We start from the raw sequence: 23225 nt of genomic DNA, 5'->3' as shown, positions 1-23225 counted from the left end.
ACTCTCAAGAGTCTTCTCCAACACCACAGTTCAAAAGCATCCATTCTTCGGTGCTCAGCTTTCTTTATAGTCCCACTCTCAGCTAGTGGGAATTTGCTATATCACTCAGGGAACTCAAACTGGAGCTCTGTGACAACCTAGATGGGGTGGGATGGGGAGGGAGGTGGGAGGGGGCTTCAAGAGGGAAGGGACACATGTATACCTGTGGCCGATTCATGTTGAGGTATGGCAGAAACCGGCACAGGGTTGTAAAGCCATTATCTCCCAATTACAAAAAAAGAAAAAAATAAGAAAAGATATAAAACCTCTTTCTCCAAATAAAGATATAATGGTATCAGGTCAAATGTGGCAGAGGACAGACAGAAATATGCTGGTCTGGGGACACTGACAAATGTGCACGAGAGGTTGTTTAGAATTTATAAATACTAAGGGCTTGCTTGGCACACAAATTTAGCCTGGCGGTCACTCCCGATGTCTGTGGATCTTTAAGGAGGACGTGACCCTGGACATCAACGCAGGAAGCAAGATGACTTCAGCTCTCGTCTACTCTCCCATTAGAGAGAGAGATGACTTAGGCGTCGGGGAATTAAATCAGGGGGCGGGGGGCCCACAGGGGATGATGGATTGTGGACCTGGAGACCTCTTGCCTACAATCAAAGCAAAGAAACGTTTCACCTCAGACCCTAAAACTAATTACTGAGTTGCCTCTCTGCAGAGAAGACCCTGGAGGTTCTGAATGTGAAAGAAACCGGGCCCCAGATGTCAGACCTGGGGACACGCACGTGTTCTCACGGGCCGCTCTGTGCTCCTTCCTGGAGTTTTTAACCCATTTTACGAGAACACACACACACACGTGATCGTGCATATGTTATATGAGAAGGAAAATATTGCCTGCCACAGTGGTAAACCAAGGATGCTGCAGACAGCAAGTCATCACATTACAGCTGCCCAACACCTAGCCCTGAGGGAACTCAGGAGAGAAACGAGACTCCCTGGTGGCTCAGACTATAAAGAAACATAAGTGAAAGTGAAAGCCGCTCAGTCGTGTCCGACGCTTTGTGACCCCATGGGACTATACAGTCCGTGGAATTCTCCAGGCCAGAATACTGGACTGAGTATCCGTGGACTTCGCCAAGGGATCTTCCTATCCCAGGGGTCAAGCCCAAGTCTCCCACATTGCAGGCGGATTCTTTACCAACGAAGCCACCAGGGAAGCCCAAAAAAGAGTATACTGGCCCCAAACAGCTGAGAGGCAGATCAGAGGAATGATTTCGGTGAGTCCAGACTTTTGCATCTTCTCGTGCACGGAAAAGCAATAAATTCCCTAACTCGAGATGTGTGTTGTTGTTGACTCACTAAATCGTGTCTGACCAACTCCTTGCAACCCCATGGTCTGCAGTTCGCCAGGTTTCCCTGTCGTCCACTCTTTCCTGGAGTTTACGCAAACTCATGTCCATCAAGTCGGTGAGGCCAACCAACCATCTCATCCTCTGTCGTCCCCCTCTCCTCCTGCCTTCAATCTTTCCCAGCATCAGGGTCTCTTCCAATGAGTCGGCTGTTTGCATCAGGTGGCCAAAGTATTGCAGCTTCAGCACCAGTCCTCCCAATGAATATTCAGGGTTGATTTCCTTTTGATTGACTGGTTTGACCTCCTTGCTGTCAAGGGACTCTCAAGAGTCTTCTCCAGCAGCACAATTTGAAACCATCAATTCTTTGAGATGTCTGATTTTCTTAAAATTAACAGGAGAAGGGGACGACAGAGGATGAGATGGTTGGATGGCATCACCGACTCGATGGACATGAGTTTGAGCACAGTCTGGGAGTTTGTGATGGACAGGGAGGCCTGGCGTGCTGCAGTCCATGGGGTCGCAAAGAGTCGGACCCGACTGAGCGACTGAACTGAACTGAACCGATGTGAGTACCTAGCCTTTGCTGCAAAAACTCCTATGCATCCTGGCTTTCCCCTTGTCTGTTTGGAGCAGCCCCGAGTTACCTGAGATGCTGCATACTGGGCTTAAGTCCTCAGTTTTGTCCACGGAATAAAACACAAATCTCAACCTTTAGATTGTGTGATTTTTTTTTTTTTTCTCAGCTGACATACATAATGTACATCTAACAAACTATCCTTCTATCCAGAAATAGGTGTTTGTCTTTAAAAATAATCTTTTCATAGTATCTGAATTTAATAGGAAGAGATGATCAAGACATTTAGTTGTGGGAAACAGTATGATTCTTTTGTGTGTGCTCAGTCAGGTGTGTCTGTGACCGTATGGAATGTAGCCCACCAGGCTCCTCTGTCTATTAGATTTCCCAGGCAAGAGTACTGGAGTGGCTTGCCATTTCCTTCTCCAGGGGATCTTCCCCACCCAGGGATGGAACCCACGTCTCCTGCATTGCAGGCGGATTCTGTACCATCTGAGCCACCTGGCAAGCCCATTCCTGATGGCAGTGCCTATTAAATGATGATGAAGAGAAGGAAGAAAGATACTGAAATACATTGTTCTCTTGGGCAGAATTCCTACCTTTGGGGCCCCAGGGACCAGTTTCGTGGAAGACAATCTTTTTCACTGACCACGGAGGGTGGGATCATTTCCGGATGATTCAAGCACATGGCACTAACTGTGCACTTTATTTCTTTTATTATCCCATCAGCTCCACCTCAGATCATCAGGCATTATTAGATCCCAGAGTTTAGGGACCCCTGCCTAAGAGGAAGCACCTGATGTAAATAACTTATTCATACAAACTGGAGAGGAAGCCAGGGAAGCAAAAAGGAACAGGAAGAAGTCAAGCAAAACTGTGCTTCGGGTGGGGGCTCTGCTGGTGAAATAGGGGAAGAATCCGCCCATCAATGCAGTAGACGTGAGTTTGATCCCTGGGTCAGGAAGATCCCCTGGAGGAGGGCATGGCAACCCACTCTAGTATTCTTGCCTGGAGAATCTCACGGACAGAGGAGCCTGGTGGGCTACAGTCCACGGGGTCACAAAGAGTCGTCAGCCACGACTTAGTGACTAAACAATAAAGTCTTCAGCTGGAGAGTTTATCCTACAGGGAGCTCTGGGGTGTGAAGGATGGAGATGCTTGTCAAGATCCTATAAAGCACCCAGCAGCCCCCCCACAGCCGAGAAAGATCCAGACTCAGGTGTCGGCAGAAACTGAGTTGGAAAACTCTCCGAGGACATCCTTCCGGAGAAGAATGAAGCTGTGTGCAATCAGTAGCCAACGCGCGTGGCAGCCGGCGATTGTGTTTGTTGACCCCGTGAAGGAAATCTGGGAGGCTGACAAAAGTCCCCTCTACCATTGAGCTGCCTGCATGGACAACTAATTCAGAAAGGGTACCATGTTTCATATCGGTTTCAAATAAATGGCAAGGTCACGATTCTTTCAAACTCATGAACTTCCGTTTTCACTCAATGAGTGGCTTCCAAACATAGACAGCAATGTGATGGTAACCTAGGTGTCAACTACACACCAGCGCTTGCCATGGACACTTGCTATCCACATCTCCAAGGGTTAAATCAGGTGTTGCTGCAGCTGCTGACCTTCAACACCCCCTGAAGGGAGTTGAGGGTGGAGAGCAGAGAGGAGGCATCCATGCTTCGGGAAAAGCTGGCAGGACCAGGTTTTCAGACAGTTAGATACTCTTAGGAGCTGCTTTTATGAGCCCAATTTTTGTATCTCCTCCCATCTAGAAAAGCTCTAAATTCCTTCATGGTGATGACTATTCCTCTTGATTAGTGAAAACTTCTGCAAAAAAAAAAAAAAAAGTGCTTGATTGCATGTATTCCTCTTCACCAAAATCCCATATATAACTGACCTTCCTTTTTGTCTCTTGGGAGCCGTCTCTCAGAACTATCTGAGGTGCTGTCTCCCAGGCTATCTTCCTCATTTTGCCCCCCGGAAAAAAAACTGAACTCGCAACTCTCAGCATTGTGCATTTTCTTTTTAGTAGCTGGAAACTTTGTTTTGCCAAGGACTTTGTCCCAGCCGCAGAATTAATGAACCCACTGCTGGGAAATTCGGATGGAGCTGACGTGCCTGAAGGAAGTGACTGTGGTTGACGGAGGTTTCTTTGCAAACTCTGGAAGTTTGATCCCCGTGGGATTCCATTAACATAATTGAAGGTAGGATTTATTTTGTTCTCGTTAAGTGGAATGAAAGGGACTGATTATATGCTGCCCTTCTTGGGACATTAATTTAATCTTGAAATTCTTAAGAGCAGGGAGGGGACAGGCTTTAATATTATACACAGTATATGTCCTGGGTTCCCTTGAGGAGAGGGACCATGTCTTTGGTCCACTTGAATTATTCATGAATCTGTGCCATATATTTACGCATTTAGGTACTGAGACAATTTTCCGTTTTTCTCCGTGATGGATAAATCAGAAACACGAAGAAATAAAGCACAGAGTACCTCTTGAGACTTGTGGACGACAGCCGGCCAGAACAATATGATGTTCTGTTTCTTTCTTGTGTGACTTGGAAAGTACACAATAAGATGTAGACTCATACCTTTTTTTAATATGAAATGGAGTTTGGGTAAATCACTCCTGATAATTTGTCATTTCCTTCATTTCTAAGCCAATATTTCAATTTTAAAATATATGTGAAAGGTACAATATAAAATATATCAAAATTAAACATATACGTGGGGTTTCCCAGGTGGCTTAGCAGGTAGAGAATCCACCTGCCAATGCAGGAGATGCAGGTTTGCTCCCCGGGTTGGGAAGATTCCTTGGAGGAGGGCATGGCAACCCACTCTTGTATTCTTGCCTGAGGAATCCCATGGAGAGAGGAGCCTGGCGGGCTACAGTCCATGGGGTTGCAAGCAGTGGGATGTGACTGAAGCACCAAAGCACCCATGCATGCAAACACATACATAAAAGCTAAAATTTGTCCTGCTTCTTAAGCGAAAACATATTGGCAGAAACACATTCACTTCACTAAACAACTAAAATAGGATCTATTCTTCATGACGGTTTTTCAAGAGTAAATAAGAAAAAATCAACTATACCTAGACTATCCAGTGAAGAGATTGTTGTGGCTGTTTAATCACAAAGTCATTTCCGACTCTCTGTAACCTCATGAATTGCAGCACGCCAGGCTTCCCTGTCCTTCACTATCTCCCAGACTTTGCTCAGATTCATATCCGTGAGTCAATGATGCTATCTAAATATCTCATCCTCTGCCGCCCTCTTCCTCTTTTGCCTTCAGTCCTTCCCAGTATCAAGCTCTTTTCCAAAGAGACCTTTCCAGTGAGAGACAGGCTTCAGTTTAAAAAATTTTTTTGCCTCACTGCACAGCATGTGGGTATTAGTTCCCCAACCAGAGATCAAACCCTTGCCCCCTTATTAAAACCAGGGGAGTCTTAACCACCAGACTGAGGAAGTCCCGAGAGATAGACGCTTCTTATAAAAGTGTTGAGGCAAACAAAGAAACAAAATAACTTCTAATTTGATCATTTTTTGAAATGCCGAGAATCAAGTTGCTTGTGTCTCTGCATGAATGACCTGGCTCCTCTCGGAAGTCTAGCTGTAAAAATGTTGAATTATGGCATGTCACTGCTAGGATGAGCTACTCCAGAAAAACTTCAGAGCAGCAGGAATGCACAAAATGTGATGTCAACAGGGTTGCAGGAAAAAAATCTAAAATGATTTAGAGGAACTGACAGAAGGATCAGACCCAGATGAAGCTGAAAGATGTGTGTTCCCTTAAAATGGAAAGAAAAAAAACCAACCAGGGAATGAACTGCTCAGCTTTTAGGGAGTCTTCCCAAGATAATCAATAATTTGATTTCAACAGGGGAATTATAACCTCCTAGTAGCTGAAAATAACTTGGGTCATTCAATCAGGTTTTGACACTTCTGGATGGATGTCACGCTTAAGAAGTGTTACTGAGTGTGGTTGGCATTTCAGCCAAGCTGTGTGTGCTATTTGCTGAGTTGGGTCTGACTCTTTTGTGACCCCATGGACTGTAGCCTGCCAGGCTCCTCTGTCCATGGGAGTCTCCAGGCAGGCATACTGGAGTGGGTTGCCATGCCCTCCTCCATCAGGCAATGAGTAAATAAAGTATAATAAATGGTCATCCTACCTTTGGGGATGGGTCTGGGTCCTGTCGCCCAGATGTCAAGTCTAGAAAATTACTTCATTGAAACTGGGTACAAAGACACCCACATCCAATGAGGCGTGCTTACCATGAACCTTGGTCTTCACGACTCCTGTGGAGTTGAAATGGTCATCAAACCTCTGAGTAAAGAGAATAAAATCCAAACAAAATGAGTTACCGCAGACTCAGAGAATGGATTTGGGGTTACCAAGGGGAAGCTGGGAGTTGGAGGGATAGCCTGGGAGTTTGGGATTAGCAGATGCCAAATATTATATGTAGAATGGATCAACAAGGTAATACCCTAGAGACCAGAGAACTCTATTCAACAACTTGGAGTAAGCGTGAGTCACTCAGTCGTGTCCGACTCTTTGTGACCCCCGTGGACTGTGGCCCTCCAGGCTCCTCTGTCCGTGGGATTCTCCAGGCAAGAGGACTGGAGTGGGTTGCCATTTCCTTCTCCAACCTGGATTAAGCTATAATGGAAAAGAATATGAAATATATATATATATATATATATATATATAGGCTTCCCAGGTGACTCACTGGTAAAGACTCTGCCTGCCAATGCAGAAGACCGGGGTTCAATTCCTGAGTCAGGAAGATCCCCTGGAGGAGGACATGGCAACCCACTCCAGCATCCTTGCCTGGAGAATCCCATGGACAGAGAAGCCTGGCGGGCTGCAGTCCATGGGGTTGCAAAGAGTCGGACAGGACTGAGCACGCAAGCCTGTGAGTGCAGCTGAGTCAACCTAACTCTACAGTAGTAATTAACACAATATTGTAAATCAACTATACTTCGATTTAAAAAAAAAGGTGTATGCATCTGTCATATATCTTTATGCTCAGCTAGGGTGCAGGGCTTAAAGTCCATTATATAAACGTGTGAATAAGCAAATGAATGGTTAAAAGAGGATACGGTAGTGGAGGGCCCTTTAAAAAACCTCTTCTCTGGGAGGCATGTTCAAATCTTTGCCAGCCCCGTGCCTTGGCCACAGAGTAATAGCTACAGTTTATTGAATCGCTGTGTCGTGCCAAGCATTTTCGCTTCATTAACTCGAATTCTCACAAAAGCCCCCCCAAAATACATGCTTAATCCACTTGCCAAGAATATAGAACTAAGCAGGGCCAGCCTGTATTAGACTTGGAATCCAAGACTATCTGACTGTTAAGTCTGGGGGATTATAATTCGTAGCTGGTTCTTTGGGGGAGATAACAAAAATAATTTATATAAAAATGTATTCCTGGGCTTGCCTGGTGGCTCAGTGGTAGAGAACGTGCCTGCCAATGCAGGAGACACAGGTTCGATCCCTGGGTTGGGAAGATCCCCTGGAGAAGGAAATGGTGACCCATTCCGGTATTCTTGCCTGGAGAATCCCATGGACCAAGGAGTCTGGCAGGCCACAGCGTATGGGGTTGCAAAGAATCAGACATGACTTAGCGGTGTCTGTGGTGTGTGCATGCCAGGTCGTCCCAGTCGTGTCTGACTCCTTGCAACCATGGACTGTAGCCCCGCCAGGCTCCTCTGTCCATGGGATTCTCCAGGCAAGAATACAAGAGTGGGTTGCCGTTTCCTCCTCCAGGGGATCTTCCCATCCCAGGGATCGAACCCAGGTCTCTTACATCTCCTGCATTGGTAGGCTGGTTCCTTACCACGAGCGCCACCTGGGAAGCCCACAACAATAGTAACAATAGTATTCCTTTATAGTCTAATCACCATCTCCAAAATATGAGGAACTCATAAGCCAGCTCTAAGGAATCAATGGCCATCTCGCTTCCTTTCAACCCCACCACTTGTTCAGATGTACATATTTCCGACCTTATTAGTAGAGGTTACACTTGAAGTGATAAAACTAAATGGCTCTTGCAAAGTATGTGTGTTTCAAGGTCCAAATCTCTTTTCTCAACAGCCAACAGTAACGCCTTACACGACGATAGTGACAAGGAGATTAATTAGCCTCCGTTCTGCAAAACACTCTGTGCTTCTGTCGCCTGATATATTTTTTTTCCTTGGATGTGTTTCCAGTGAGAGCAGGAAAAAAAAAAAAAGGAGAAGTCTGGGAACAATGCCTGGAATATTATTTAATTATCCTTGTCCTGTTCATTGATTTACAACCTGTGGGACTTCAGAGCCTCAGAGCATTTTGTGTTCTAGTGATAGTCCCAAGCTTCCACCTTTGCGTCTGTTTCCCTTTGATTTAAAACATGCTTGCTGAGTCTTTTCGGTGGTGTCTGACTCTCTGCGACCCCGTGGACTGTAGCCCACCAGGCTCCTCTGTCCATGGGATTCTCCAGGCGACAATGCTGGAGTGGGTTGCCATGTCTTCCTCCAGGGGATCTTACTGCCCAAGAGACCAAACCCATGTCTTCATTGGCCGGCGTCTTCTTTACCGCTAGAGCCAATTGGGAAGCCCATTCGTGGTAAAGTATTATTTCGTTAAAATCTGGAAGGAGCTGGAATCACCATGATGGCTCATTTTGCTTCTGAGTAAATTTAGGAACCAACGCATGACATAATCAATGCGGCTGGAAGTTAAAAATCATGCCATCTGACATTATTCCATTTGTATTTTGAAGAGGGCAGTTATAATTTACTTCGTATTTATCTCATGTTGTCATCATTCACTGGATTCTTTCATCTCACCCTTATTTTGTTGGGCTTTATTTATCTCCTATTAGAGCCGTTGGAATCATGAGGAAGTAAATCACACCGCAGGTTATAATGAGCAGTTAATATTCTGCTATAAATTATCTTTATTTCTTCCAAAGTTTTACTCAAAGATATATACTATGTGCCACCAGCCAACAAAATAGGAAAAATGCTTTCCTGACACACAAAATACAACTATGACTAGCTTTTGGCATCTCACGTTAAAAAAAAAAAAAAAGCCTAGTGGGTTCCATACCCCTGTTAAAGTGCACCACGGTCTCTTCAACTTTGGGGTGATACTTCAGTCATTTCTGATTTTATTGTGAGCACCTTACATTAACATGAATGATATATGTGGTTAACAGATTTATGTAAGAAGCCGGAGATCTATGTTCACACCCTACGTGTCTCAGAGTGAGTTGATGAAAAACTGAATCATTTGATTTTTAAAAATTAAAAACCCATTGACTGATCTGAGCTACATTCTCTATGGCAAAAGCGGGAGATACGCTTGCTTCTTTCCCTGTATTTAATCGCTTGCAAAGGCATGGCCTGATTCTCAAGCATTTTTTTAGAGATGATCAGTGTGCCTACTTATAGCATGATCGTGAAGTCACACATGTAATAAAAATTTGCATTTTTACTTATTTCTTCACTTCTTTGGCTTCATCACATGGCATGTGGGATCCTAGTTACCCAACCTGGGATCAAACCCACGTCTCCTGCATTGGGAACATGAACGGTAACCACTGGACCTCCAGGGAAGTCTGAAAATTTGTATTAATACATTAAAACCACTATCCTTATATGTTCCAGTGTCTCCCAGTTTATGTAGTCTATGGCAACTTGAATAGAACTTGCATTCTACTGTTATGTTAAGACTGTATAAATCTCAGTTATGCTGAATAGGTTCACGGTACTTTTCAGGCCTACAATATACCCTTCTACTTTCCTGCTTACTTGTTCTATCAATTTTTGAGAGTTGGATATCAAAACTCCAATGAAAAACTTTAATTCACCTACTCAAAAAAATAACTGTAATATATAGTGGAACTATACATAACTTGGTTCTGTATTTTTCCAATTCTTCTGTAAATGTGTCATCATAGTTGCATAATTTAAAAAAAACAAAAAGGAAAGTGGAAAGCGAACAAAAAAGGATGAATACACAAGAAACGAATAAAAATGCTAAACTAACTTTGAAGAGAATTTGAGTGGAGGGGGACAAGTGTGGAAATAAAAAGTATATATAGGCTTCCCTATAGGGAAGTATAGTGTATATAGGGCTTCCCTGGGGGCTCAGATGGTAGAGTCTGCCTGCAATGCAGGAGACCTGGGTTTGATCCCTGGGTCGGGAAGATCCCCTGGAGAAGGAAATGGCAACCCACTCCAGTGTTCTTGCCTGCAGCATCCCATGGAGAGAGGAGCCTGGTGAGGTCCAGTCCATGGAGTTGCAGAGTCAGACACAACTGAGTGAGTAAAAACACTATCTGTTTTTTTAAAATATGTTTTTAAAATATATGTTTTATGTGTGTAAAAAAGTCACCATCCTTATTAATGGCCAGAGTCTGTCATCTTTAGCCAGTGGGAGCCCATTCAAGTTGGCTCGTGCGTGTTTTTGACACCATCCTAGAAGTCTTAGGCAGCTTTGCTTTCTAGGAACTGCACAACTGATGGAAGGAATTCTTCTTTATCGATGCATTTCAAGTGAAAAATTAAGAGAGATGGGCATAAGGAAAGAATCCCTATTTTTCAGCCCCTTGTGAGTGAATGGATCTCAGTGATGGCCACCAAGGTCTTAAAACATCTCCGAAAGAGAAGACCATGTTGACGCTGGTGGAGGAATTCAATAGAAGGAATGAAGCTGTATTGCTCCAAGCTTCCCTCTCTCAGTTCCCCGGGGACTCCAGGCATCCCTGGGCTGGTGGCCGCCTCCCTCCCGTCTCCGCCTCTGTCTTCACGTGGCTTCTCCTCTCTGTCCACGTCTTTCCTCTTCTGTGTCTTATAAAGACCCTGCCATCGGGTTTTGGGCCACCCCTATCCAGGAGGACCTCATTTCCAAATCCTTCCCTTTACATCTGCAAAGACCCTGTTTTCAAGTCAGGTCCCATTCTGAGATCAAGGTGCCCCAGGGTTGATCCCCTCCAGAGTCTCCAGGGGAGGGTCCTTCCCGCCTCTTCCAGCTTCTGGGGGCTCCAGGCGTCCATCCCTAGGCTGGTGGCTGCCTCCCTCCCGTCTCCACCTCCGTCTCCATGTGGCTTCTCCTCTGTGTCCACGTCTCTCTTCTTCTGTGTCTTATAAGGACCCTGTCCCTGGGTTTAGGGCCACCCTTGTGAACAAGGGAGGACCTCATCTCAGACCCTTCACTCCATCCCATCTGCAGAGACCCCGTTTCCAAATAACATGGCATTGTGAGGTTCCAGCTGAACGTGAATTTTTGAGGAACGTTAAGAGTCTTGAAGCAGCTCGGCAATCTAGATCCGGCAGAGGTAGTTGCAACATAGGTTCAGCCTACCTGGTGGGGAGCTCTACGGCTAGGATGGCCAGAGTTCTCCCAAGTTGAAGTAAGTGGCTCCCAGCTTATGGTCCTCTGGCAACCTATCAAGGGTCAAGGTCCTCTCCTTGGCGGGAGGCACAGACTTGAGGGTAGGCAATGCCTTGTAGTCCAGGGTTGTTCTCAGAAAGGGATGGAGCTTGGAGCAGCCAAAACTTGCAGCAGAGAGAGACAAGTACGCAGCTCTGAAAACAGGATCCGTGTCCCATGACACGCAGTCACTCAGTCGTGTCCGACTCTTTGGGACCCGATGGACTGCAGCTCCTCGGGGAGGAGGAGGGACCCATCTTCCTTGAACCCACAGTAAGTTCTTGACGTGAACCTCTCCCAAGTCTTTCATATTTTCCTAAATAACTCTCAGTGTCAGTCACTCCTTGGTAACCATTTCAGGCCAATTTAAGGATGCTCCAAACGCCACAGGTACAGAGTATAAGATGCTAAGTCCAAGGGCATATTGCTGTTTAGTTGCTAAGTCGTGTCTGACTCTTTCGAGACCCCACAGACTGCATCCCACCAGGCTCCTCTGTCCATGGGATTCTCCAGGCAAGAATACTGGAGTGGGTCGCCATTCTCTTCTTCAAAGGGTCTTCCCAACCCAGGGATCGAACGCAGGTCTCCTGTGTCTCCTGCGTAGCCATGCATGTTCTTTACCACCGAGTACCACCATTTTTCACATTAATAGGCTTTCTAGTGGAGTCTGAGTAAATAATTACCTGTTCTCTGTGATGTATCCCAGGCCTGATATGATGCTGGTTTCTCCTTCTTAGCTTTCTTTAATCAGGAAGGTTTCAACAATGCATCATGTCACCTTGCAGGTATCCATGACCAGGAGGGCACAGAAGGTTGTGAAAATACTCAAGAAACAGTGAATGTTGTTGTTATTGTATATTAAGTTATAACACAGAACCTGATGTTGCTAGACCCATGAGCCTGTAAATATACTCTGAAAGGGAAAAGTGAAAGTGAAGTCGTTCAGTCGTGTCTGACTCTTTGAGACCCCATGGACTGTAGCCCACCAGGCTCCTCCATTCATGGGATTTTCCGGGCAAGAACACTGGAATGGGTTGCCATTGCCTATTTTAAGCTGCTCAAAATAGTGGAAATATACATTTCCAAAAGCACATTTTAATGCAATTTCACTCTCCCATTATGTAAACATAGACATTGTCAAAAGAAATCTATCTTGCACCAAAAAGCCCAAAGGGGGAGAAAAAAAATAACCTGCCTCTATCTGCTACCTAGAGATAACCATTCTGTTTTTTTTTTTTTTTTTTTTTGAGAGATAACTATTAATATTTTACTTTATAAACTGCCGACCATTCTGGGTTGTAGTTGCGGTTTTGTTGCTCAGTCGTGTCCAACCCTTTGAGACCCCATGGACTGCAGCACACCAGGCCTCCCTGTGGTAACCAACTCCCAGAGCTAGCTCAAACTCACGTCTATTGAGTCAGTGACGCCATCCAACCATCTCATCCTCCGTCGCCAGCTTCTCCTCCGGCCTTCAGTCTTTCCAGAATCAGGGTCTTTTCCAAATGAGCTGGCTCTTCACATCAGGTGACCAAAGTATTGGAGCTTCAACATCAGTCTTTCCAATGAATCTTCAGGGTTGATTTCCTTTAAGATTGAGTGGTTTAATCTCCTTGCTGTCCAAAGGACTCTTATTATATTATATGGCGTTTTATCATAATATTTACATGTTCTCACATTTTTCAAAAGGTATATTTTTTCAATTGATAAATATTATAAAGAATTTTCCCTTTGCTATTACACACTTTTCGGTATTACCATAGTAATCCACGGAAAACATTTGCATATAGTACAAGCAATTTGTGCAGTAATCTACTGCTATATATTTAGAAAGCTGAAGGATCCTGTTTATAAGCTATAAAAGGTGATAGTGATAAATATTCTCATCAGAAAACTTAACCCTGGGACTTCCTCGGTGGTCCAGTGGCTAAGACTCCATGCTGTCAATGCGGGGGGTCCAGGTTCCATCCCTGGTCAGGGAACTACATCTCACAGGCTGCAACTAAAATTTCCTGTTTGTTGCAACTAAGACCTGGTGTGGTTAAATAAGTCAATACAAATAAATAATCTATATACAATATATATGCATATAAAACCCTTAACACTCTGCCCATCACTTTCCCAAAGAAAATTGCTAAAATAAATACACATCATCTTGCTTTAAAAATGAAAAAAATCATGCTGAAACTTCTTCCAAAAAGGGCAAGCAACAAAAAACTGCACTGCAGCAGACCTCAGAGCTTGATTCTTAGGGAAATAGATGCTTAAAAAAATTGTGACATATGAGCAAACACAATAGATCTTGACTCTTTTTTTGAATGGCAGCAGTATGCATTATTTTAGCTTCCTATTTCATGGAAGTTTGGAGAACATTAATGTGTAAAAATGGATGTATGGCATTCACAGTCTAGCTTTCCTGTGAACATTTAAAACGTTAAAGATCACTTACTATGTATGAGTTTCTCTATAATAGGAAATTAACCACTCACGCAATTAAGGCCTCTGCTTGAGGTTCTCCGTCTGACTTTGAAGTGCTAATAAGACAAAATTACCCAAATCCAGGAAAGAAATTAAGAAATGTGAAATGTTAATTAAATTCAGAGAGAGAACTACTAGGAAAAGCAATGTGAAATGGAAATTAAACAAGGAGAAATAAAAACATATATATATATTTAGATAACAGGAGAAAATAAGGATTCAAATGAAGCACAGAATTAAAAAATAGATCTCTACAACTGCTTCAAGTGATTTTTTAATGAATTCAGTGACGGCTTCTGAGAATATGCAATTCTTTGTAACCCTATGGCCTGTAACCCTGCAGACTCCTCTGTTCATAGAATTTTCCAAATAAGAATATTGGAGCCATTCCCTTCTCCAGGGGATCTTCCTGACCCAGGGATCGAACCTGGGTCTCCTTTCCACCTGGGTCATGTCTGAGGGAAGCCCCCTGAAAAAGCAAATAAGCATCTAATCCCAATAATTGTGTGGATGTTTCCTTCACAAAACCAAAGTCCTGAAACCACACGTAATCGAAACTGAAATTCCATTTATTGCAAGATGCCACAGAAATGCCTTTTTTTGGATGTAATTTGGTAACTAGGATTTTTTTAATAATCCTGGACTTCCTTTCCAAGCATGAACACAGTAATTCAAATGAAACAGAAGCCGAAAAGGCAAGGTCTATGATATTATCCTCTCAAGGAATTTGAAACCAAATTTAGTTCCATAAATTTTCCAGGCAATTTGAGTTCTGACAAAAATTCAGTGGATTTGGGACCCTTCCAAACTGGCCCTGGGCACTGCAGTGAAATGGCATTTATCATGCGTTTCCTGATTATAACATTGTTTTTCCGTCTTTACCTCTTTTAAACCAAATCTGTTTTTAACTTTCTGGGTTGTCCTTTTTTTTAAATTAGTGCTTTTAACACTCAGCGAGTGGGAAGAAAATACAAACACATTTTCATAATACCACGTATTTCTTTTTATAAGGGTATGCTATAAATTTTCCTTTCCATATTAACTGTTCTTTGCTTTCTTTATGTATAGAAATTTTGAGGGCTTCCCTGATAGCTCAGCGGGTAAAGGATCTGCCTGCAATGCAGGAGACCTGAGAGATGCAGGTTTGACCCCTGGGTCGAGAAGATCCCCTGGAGGAGGAAGTGGCAACCCACTCCAGAATACTTGCCTTGTAAATCCAATGGACAGAGGAGCCCGGTGGGCTACAGTTCACGGGGTCATGAAAGGGTTGGACAGGACTGAGTGACTGAGCATGCAATACACACTAATATATCACATATATCAATATATATAATCAATACATATAATTTGTATATGTATTATTACAAATTATATATGTATATAGCATGCGAATATATGCTTATAATATTTATTTGGATGTATATTTCATCATGCCATCATGATGTGTTTCCATCAGCAACTATAAAGATATAAGCATAATCCATTGTTTTATTTTCAAGTCCCCTGGAGGAGGAAGTGGCAACCCACTCCGGCAACCCACTCCAGTATTCTTGCCTGGAGAACCCCATGGACAGAGGAGACTGGTGGGTTACACTCCATGGGGTCGCAAAGAGTCAGACACGACTGAGCGACTAAGTAAGCATGGAACCCTCTCCGTCTTCTTTTGTATTAACTGCATAAGGAGAGGAGTATTTCAAAAAGGAAGATGTAAGCACACCTGCGCAAATTCTCTTCCGAAACATGTGTATGAGGTCTTTCCTGAAGATTTATCATGGTAGACCAGTTACCAACACAGTCTTGGAGGGGCAGAAATAAGATGGACTTATTGGGTATTCACTGGAAGGACTGATGCTGAAGCTGAAACTCCAGTACTTTGGCCACCTCACGCGAAGAGTTGACTCATTGGAAAAGACCCTGATGCTGGGAGGGATTGGGGGCAGGAGGAGAAGGGGACAACAGAGGATGAGATGGCTGGATGGCATCACCAACTCGATGGGCATGGGTTTCGGTAGACTCTGGGAGTTGGTGATGGACAGGGAGGCCTGGCGTGCTCTGATTCACAGGGTCGTAAAGAGTCGGACACGACGGAGTGACTGAACTGAACTGATCTGATTGCAGTTAACAGTCTTCATGGAAGTTGGTGAAGGAGGAAGCGTGTAACGGACCTTCACTCTTTCTAAAGTGTATTATGACTTGAACACTCATCTAAAGTGATTCTCTAAGAGAAAAACGTGGGGGTGTGTAGAGGCATCTAATAAGATTTACAGATTTGCAAAGTCTACACAAGAATATTAAAATCTCTGCAATTGCCTGCACAAAGGATCCTATTTTTCTGGCGTCCACATACTTATGTAAATAGAATTTCCTCCTCCCTACTAAGTATGGACATAACTTTTTGAGAAATAAATGGAAGAATTACTGAACAGTAATAGTTTTTTACTACTTAGAGTAAAAATAAAACACAATTTTGTACTCAGCATTCTCATCTATATATTAAGTTGTTTGGCTAAAACAATTTATAAGATTCCCTTTACATTGGAAGATTTGTATCTGATGACAATAATTACCTGATTTGGCTGTAATTATTTTGTTCTCCAAGATAACACTTCTTTGGGCTTCCCAGTTGGCTCAGTGGTAAAAGGAAAAAAAAAAAAAATTGCCTGCTGAGGGAGGAGACACAAGAAACTTGGGTTCGATCCCAGGGTCAGGAACATCCCCTGGAGGAGGAAATGGAAATCCACTCCAGTATGCTTGCCTGGGAGATCCTATGGAGAGAGGAGCCTGGCGGGATACAGTCCACGGAGTTGCAAAGAACTGAACACAACTGAGCATGCACGCATAATAATAATTATACTCCTTTCCACACTTTATCATTTATTAATTTGGAAATTTTAGTTTTGATAATAGGATGTGTTATTTGACAATATTTATATATTACACACAATATACCCTTTTCCCATATGGTCTTACCTTCCTCCAAAGTGGTAAGAACATAAAGATGTGCATCCCTTAGAGCATCTTCAGTTGAATTTCAAAATCTATCATTAGAGCTGATTTTTTTTCAGCTGCAATTCATGCATGATGAACATATTCATATTTACAGAGGTCCTGAAAAGACGCAAGACTTTGAAATCTCCCATCCTTCTAGAAGTTGCAAAGAGAACACCATTTTTTAATTTCAAGCTTGCTTCTGTTCTGGAAAAAGAAAACTGCTGAGAAAATGAAAATCTAATTAACTCTCGGGTTTGTAGGAGACACGTGTGAAATTTAAAAACTGTGAAAGGCAGCACTTATCTGTCTTCATTTATAACAAGTCTTGTCATCCACCTGCAAGGTTAGTCATTTCTAAATATTTCACCTGGAAAATGCACATTGGTTGTCACAAAAGCAGGCAACGGTGCTGAAAGTCATTTTAAGTGGCAGGAGTGGGTGAAGTTGGGAATGCTTCTTAGAAAAATTCAGAAAACAACTGGTGCTCATTCTTCATTCTACTGCAAGCAGCTTGCTTTGGGTTGCTAACAATTCTAATTCTGTAATATGCCACTGAACTCCAAAGCCATCTAGCAATTGCAATGTTTCTAAAAGGTTTTGGCAAACATTTAAGGATAGATATTAGAGGCAACCATCCATTGCAGGAAAAAGCATTAATATCCCAGATCTGCATGCAAGTGTTGTACTGTGTGATCTAGCAAGACTGACCGTCTAATAACAAGGGGTTAAGAAGGAGTAAGTGATGAAATTAGAACCTCAAATGGCAACTGCATGACAATATTCACCGTGGTCTTATTCAAAATGGCCAAGATGCAGGAACAATCTACATGTCTGTGGATGGATGAATGGATAAAGCAAATGTGAGAAAGAGAGAGAGAAGGATGGAAGGAGAGATAGATAGAAGGATGGATGGGCAGATAGACAGAGAGATAGATGGATAGATAGTGGAGATAATAGCAGAGGTAGGTAGCTAGATATATAGACGATAGTAGACATAGTAGATGAGAGATAAGATAGCAGAGACAGATACACAGATAATAGATTAGAAGGATGGATAGACAGATAAAAGATGGATGGAGAGACAGATAGCAGAGATAGACACACAGACAAGGGAATTTTATCGGGTCTTGAAAAAGAAGTAAATTCAGCTGTGTATGATGACATTGATGGACCCTGAGAACACCATGCTAAGTGAAATAAGGCAGACACAAGAAAGCAAATACTGCAAAATACTGCAAAAAGCAAATATCTCTCACTTGCTGTTTGTTGTTCAGTGGATAAGTCGTGTCTGACTCTTTGTGACCGCATGGACTGCAGCACGCCAGGCTTCCCTGTCCTTCACCATCTCCCGGAGTTTGCTCAAACTCATGTCCACTGAGTCACTGATGCCATCCAAGCATCTCGTTGTCTGCCACCCTCTGCTCCTCCTGCCCTAAGTCTTTCCCAGCATCGGGGTGTTGTTTTCCAGTGATTTGGCTCTTGCGTGTAGAATCTAAAGGAACAAACTCATGGAAGCAGAGAGGATAATGATGGTTTCCAGGGATTGGGAGGTCTTCCCTGGTGGCTGAGTCAGTAAAAAGTCTGTCTGCAATGTGGGTGACCCGGGTTCAGTCTCTGGGTCAAGAAGATCCCCTGGAGAAGGAAATGGCAACCCACTTCGGTATTCTTGCCTGGAGAATCCCATGGACAGGGGAGCCTGGAGGGCTACACTCTGTGGGGTCACAAAGAGTCGGACACGACTGACTAAATTTTCAGGGCTTGGGAGCTGGTAGAAATGGGAAGATATTGGTCAAGGGATTAAAAAGTTTCAGTTATGCAAGGAAAACCTGTAGAAGTGATTTGATGTACCTAATTAATAATACTGTACTGTGTACTTGAAATTTGCTGATGCAGTAGATCGTGTTTTTATCACATGTGGAAAAATTGCAAGTATGTGAGGTGGTGAATACGTGCATTGCCTTGATTCTGTTCATCATTACAAATAGATACATAACTCACATTATCAAGCTTTACATCCAAATAGATAGGATTTTTACTTGTCAATTACACCTCAGTGAGGCTAGCAAAACAAACAAAATAATAAATTGCAGGATTCCTGTGTCGTAGAATTATATCGAAATCAGCACAGTGGATGATTCATAACAAAACACTCACACTCTTGTCTTCAAGGTTGTGTTAAGACGAGTCCTGTGCTGTGGAATCTAGAAAGACGGTACTGAAGAACCTATTCGCAGGCCAATGATGGAGACACAGACCTACAGAACAGACTTGTGGATGTGGTAGGGGAAGGAGATGGTTGGACAAACTGAGAGGTGAGCATGGAAAAATATACACTACCATGTGTAAAATAGATAAAACCAGTGGGAATCTGCTGTGTGATGCAGGACGCCCAACCCAGGGCCCTGTGACAACCCCGAGAGGCGGGATGGGGTGGGAGGTGGGAGGATGGTCCGAGAGGGAGGGGACATATGTATACCTACGGCTGATTCATGTTGATGGATGGCAGAAAGCACGCCACATTGTAAACCAACGCTCCGCCAGTGAAAACTAAGATCACACACACACAGAAGCAGAACCCTGGCAAGCGGAACAAATGGAACTTTTTAAGAATTATCAGGAGGCCCTGATACAGTCTTCTGCCTTCTTTGAAGGCTTCGAGAACCATCAGTTGCTTATTTTGGATGTGTTATTAACCTGGTAAGTGACTTCAGCAAACTCACAAAGCTCCAAGGGTCAGAAAATCGTGGCTACAATTTGCCTGTCCTTCCATCAAATTGTGAATCCTATTTAGAGTATGCAAAGCATATAAATGATGCTTTTGAATTGTGGTGCTGGGAAAGAAGACTCTTGAGAGTCTCTTGGACTGCAAGGAGATCCAACCAGTCCATCCTAAAGGAAATCAGTCGTGGGTGTTCATTGGAAGGACTGATGCTGAAGCTGAAGCTCCAATACTCTGGCCACATGATGGGAAGAGCTGACTCCTTGGAAAAGACCCTGATGCTGGGAAAGATTGAAGGCAGGAGGAGAAGGGGGTGACAGAAGGTGAGATGGTTGGATGGCATCACCGACTTGATGGACATGAGCTTGAGTAAACTCTGGGAGTTGCTGATGGACAGGGAGGTCTGGCGTGCTGCCGTCCATGGGGTCACAAAGAGTTGGACAGAACTTAGCAAATGAACAACAACAGCATAACTCTCTTTGGTCATGAAGACCTGAACCGATATTATGTGAGGAGAGGATGGAACATTTCCAGCCCTGGTAGGGCTTACCCTTGAGATCCTGTGATATATGTCAGGGTCACCTCCTGCCTGCAGGAGGACTCAAGAAGAAATGCCGATAAGACACACCAATAACACACTGCATCCTGGTCTCTACTCACAGTCTGGGGCTGGGTGGCTCAGACTGGCCCCGTGACAACCTTTTTTTTTTTTTCCCCAGAATTCAGAAGTGAGGAGGTCAGGTTACAAAACTGTGACAAGCATAGAGTGTCTATAAATGCTTTAGGAAGTCACCATCACGGACACACATTTTCAAGGGGTGGCATTTTCTCTTTCTACCTTGTACAACATGTTAACCTGAACTTTTGCCCTAATGAGTGGTCACTCCAAAGCAGGAGAGCCCAGCGGTAACCATCTGTAATTGTGTTTCCAGGAAATCTTAACGAGCTAAATTAATGCATGCGCAAGCCATCTTGTAAACTCTCCAGCGTGTATCCACCCTTTATAGATATCAGGTCTTAGGAAAGACAAGAGGCTTACGCGTTCTCTGTGAGCAGTAAATTGATGTGAGCAGCTCACCTGCTTCCAACGTTGCTCACAACTTCAGAATGGTGGCCAGCAAGGGCTGTCAGACTAATGTTGCTTTTAAGTTCTTAACTTAAAATGTCACGATATAGTCTGAAACGTAATCTGAGTATGCAAGTGTGCGACCATGCTGTTCCCGCCTAGATTTTCCCTGGACATAATCCTGTTTCCCAACAAGTGTTCCCTGGATTTAATGACCCTTTTCAAACAACTATTCTTATTCTTCAGTGGTTAAGACGTCATACTTCCACTGCAGGAGGCGTGCGTTCAGTCTCTGGTAGGGGAACTAAGATCCTCCGTGGCACGTGGTGTGGCTGCCAATTAATCAATTAAAAAAAAAGAAAGAAAGATGAGAGACCAGGCTCTCCTTGATCCACCCTCCATCCAAGTCCGGCTTCAACCGGGCAAAGGCCTCCAGTCAGCAACCCCGTCAATCCCTTCACCTACTTTGGAAGTCAGGATGTGTCCATATGAGGAAGCGAAATGGAATTTCTCCAAGTACATCACAGGAATCTCTCAGTGGAACTCATGGTCCATGTAAATCATCCAGATCATGCACTTTGAAAATAACTATATGTTTTATTTATTTTGGCTGCGCCTGTTCCCGGAGCAGGGATCGAACCTGTGTGTCCCTGCAGGCAGATTCTTTACCAGCGAGCCAGCGGGGAATCCCCCATTTCATGCATTCTCGAATGGAGTGAGCTTCTCCCTTCAAGAGGATTTGCAAAGAGTCCTTGAAAAAGCTACAGATGAATGGCTGACCTATTTGCCTTCCAAGGATGCTTGGGTAACTACATCACAATTTTAAGAAATAAGTCTCAGATAGAAAGACCTGTGGCAAGACCAGAGAGAAGTTAGTGATGTATAATGTTCCCTCGACCATCAGCCTGAGGATACGATGCTTCAGCCACCAGCCTGTGAGTAAGACCACAGTTGGCAGCAAAGTCCAGCTTGCTTTCTCTGTTACCTGGGCACACTCAGAGTCCATTGAAAATCATACTTCCCTGTTGACTGACTCAGTTCAGTTCGGTTCAGTTTAGTGGCTCAGTCGTGTCCGACTCTTTGTGACCCCGTGAGTCGCAGCACGTCACGCCTCCCTCTTGACTTACTTGCTAATAAATGAAACAGTAATTCAAACATAAAGCAGATCAGCCCATGTTGTGAGAGCTAAGGGTCATTTTGATGACCAACCTCCAGCCTTCAAGGGATTTTAGTTATCCTCATCAAAATGCTCCTATTGCTTTATTTTCTTTCTCATCACGAAATTTATTTTTTTTTCCCCTGCCTAGAGGATAATTGCTTTACAATTTTGTGTGAGTTTCTGCCGTACAACAAAGTGAGTCAGCCATGTGTATACACATAATTCCCTCCTTGGTGGACCGCCTTCCCACCTCATCCCACCGCTCTAGGTCATCACAGAGCACCAAGCTGAGCTCCCTGGGCTATACAACAGCTTCTGACTAGCTGTCTATTTCACACATGGTAATGTGTAATATATATTTGGGCTTCCCATGTGGCTCAGCTGGTAAAGAATCCGCCTGTAATGTGGGAGACCTGGGATCGGTCCCTGGGTGGGGGTGATCCCCTGGAGAAGGGAAAGCCTACCCACTCCAGTATTCTGGCCTGGAGAATTCCGTGGACTGCATAGTCCTTTGGGTTGCAAAGAGTCGGACACGAGCGAGCAACTGAACTGAACTGATACACACACACACACACACGTGCGCACACACACAGACACACACATATATATAGTGGCACTAGTGGTAAAGAGCCTGCCTGCCAATGCAGGAGACTTAGAGGTGCAAGTTTGATCCCTGGGTTGGGAAGATGCCCAGGAGGAGGCCCAACAATCCACTCCAGTATCCTTGCCTGGAGAATCCCCTGGGCAGAGGAGCCTGGTGGGCTACAGTCCATGGGGTTGGTTGCAAAGAGTTGGACACGACTGAATGACTCACGTTTTCATTTCTTCACTGGGTAAAAACAAAATTGGAAAACATCTGGAATTCAGCTGGGAATGTCAGGAAAATACGAGATTGCACAGAAAAGACAGTGATTTGACCTCTGGTCTTGGGAAAAACGTCATTTTCCCTTTCAGAGTGCCTGAGCCTGGAGGGTATCATTTCCACCTGCCTCTCCACAGAAAAGAACGTAGAGCCTCAAATTCCCAATATCATCTTCTTCCACAGAAAAGGCGTAATACCTTTTATCTTCATTCTCCATGTGCGTCCTTTAATTTATAAACTGAAATATGCTTCTTCTCATCACTATAAAAGTGTAATTATTTGAACGTTCTAATATGTGAGGTTACAAAGGACTGAATGCCTTCCTAAGATAGGAATTTTGTATAAAACCTATTCATATAACTTTATAGAGACTTGAATGAGCAGGGATTACAAAATAGTCTGTGAAAGGGAAGTGTGTATTGTGGGAAACCTGAGCATCTTTCTTCTCCACAGCTCGGTCATATAATACTAAGTATGGGTTAAAAAAAAAAAAAAGATTTCCATGATTGGACCTTCCATATGCAATTGCTGGACCTTACATAATGTCAAAAATACAAAAGACTACACAGTAGATTCATAGGTATGGATTTATATATAAGGGTGTTTTGTGCTCAGC

This window comes from Dama dama, chromosome X (genome assembly GCF_033118175.1).
Source record: "Dama dama isolate Ldn47 chromosome X, ASM3311817v1, whole genome shotgun sequence".
Classification (NCBI taxonomy): domain Eukaryota; kingdom Metazoa; phylum Chordata; class Mammalia; order Artiodactyla; family Cervidae; genus Dama; species Dama dama.
This window is presented reverse-complemented; position numbering follows the sequence as displayed.